Here is a 1991-nt window from a genome sequence, read left to right as displayed (position 1 = left end):
ATTTGAATAATTTCTCATCTTCCCTGTAAATTGCCCTCAATACAATCTAAGCTTGTTTGTTACCTCTATTTATTAACTATTATTAATTTCTTTATCTACTTCATAAATTACTATCTTTCTTTTACTATTGATTCTTTACATAGTATATTTCCTTCACTGTCCATTGTTTTGAAACTTCACCTTTTTCTTAAGCAAGTGAGGTTCGAGCCCTTACTCAATTTATGGAATGATTAAAGGATTAACACAAATATTACTATTGTACTTTTGAAAAACTTTTCTAAAATGCTTAGGACCAAAAATGTAACAAAACACCGCGACAAAAGAAATAGCAACAGATAAACACGACTCAACACTAGGAAAGATTTCAGGAGAAAAACAACACCCAGTAAAATAACAACTAGTTTTTGAATTCAAACTAAAAATAAAACAGTACTTGCTTTAATGAAAATTGATAGGCACACTATAAATGGTTAGGCGCTTATACTAACATCAAACCCTACGTAATGTACCACCCCCGGCCGAGTTAAAATGCGTAACCGGAAAAGAAGGTGTGCATGCCTGGCACGAACACTCAAAGCGTGTTCTAGCGTGCTGCTCGTACTGACTCAGAGCAAGGGTAAGATGTAGGTGTAAGGGCAGTGCGTGTTCGTTGGGAACCTGGTGCATAAGATCGGTCAAGGCCCGTTCTTACACTGAAAATTGCGAATTGCGAAATTGCGAATTGCGAATTCATAATTCATTATTTCATAATTTCATAGTTTCATAATTTCCTAATATCCTTATTTACTATTTTCCTGATTTTTCAATTTTTTTATTTCATAACTTCATTATTTCATAATTTCATAGTTTCATAATTTCCTTATTTCTTAACTTCCTAACTTCCTAGTTTCCTAGCATATTATTTTCCTAATTTTCTTTTTTACCAATTTCTCAAATTCCTTATTTTACTAATTTGCTAATATCCTAATTTAGTAATTCCCTAATTTCTTAATTTCCTAATTTCCTCATTTTATAATTTCAAAGTTGCATAATTTCATAATTTTCTATTTCCAAATTTCCTAACATCCTAACTTCCTAACTTTTTAATTTCCAAATTTCCTTATTTCTTATTTTCTTAATTTCCTTATTTCCCAATTTCATTATTTCATAGTTTCATAATTTCCTAATTTCCTATTTTCCTAATTTCCTAAAAGAACACGCAACATTTCTTGACCGCGTTCCTTCCGATCTGCATACCTAGCTTAATAGCTCAACAATCATAAATAACACAACGAAAAAAAAATCGTGATACGATTATCCCAAGTGAAATTTTGTCAAGGACTTCGAATAATCGAGTCTGGACTTTATTTGACGCTTTTTTTTATTAAACTATAAAATAAGTCTTAACTAGCAATTCATAATACAGTCGACTCTCTGGCTGCCGATCTTCTCGATATCAATATTGCTCCTGCTGTCAATATTTTTTTCAGTCCCATCAAGGAGCTTGCTTTGATTTTTCGTTCTATAATTTGATAACTCCCGCTCTCGACGGTCCCTTCAATATCGACAACGAGAGAGTCCACTGTAAAACTATTCTAAAAGAAAGCAAAATCAAGTGGTAGATTTAAGTAGTTGGCACAAATTATAGACATTATTGATCATGAACTTAATAAAACAATCATGTTATCCGTTGTTTGTATCAGCTATTCAAACACCTACATTATTTTTTTCCTATCAGCTCTTGAGTGAAATTATTATTTTATGCCTTCATTACAGTTATTGTTTTAATTCAATAACAAGTTCAAAACAAACCCTCGTATTTCCCACATTTCTCTCATTCTCTCTCTTCAAGTGTTCCCGATCCTTGCCGATCTTTGGTTTGTTCCCAGTTCTACACCCAAACACCACCGCCGCATTTCAGCGAGAGCAACAGACTAGTGAGAGAGAGCGTGGAGAGCCAGTGCGACCGAAGGCACGGCGAGTTTCAATTTATTACCAGCAGCTCGGGCCCG

This window comes from Culex pipiens, chromosome 3, assembly GCF_016801865.2.
Source record: "Culex pipiens pallens isolate TS chromosome 3, TS_CPP_V2, whole genome shotgun sequence".
Classification (NCBI taxonomy): domain Eukaryota; kingdom Metazoa; phylum Arthropoda; class Insecta; order Diptera; family Culicidae; genus Culex; species Culex pipiens.
The sequence above is the reverse complement of the archived record's forward strand: the minus strand, read 5'-3'. Positions refer to the sequence as shown.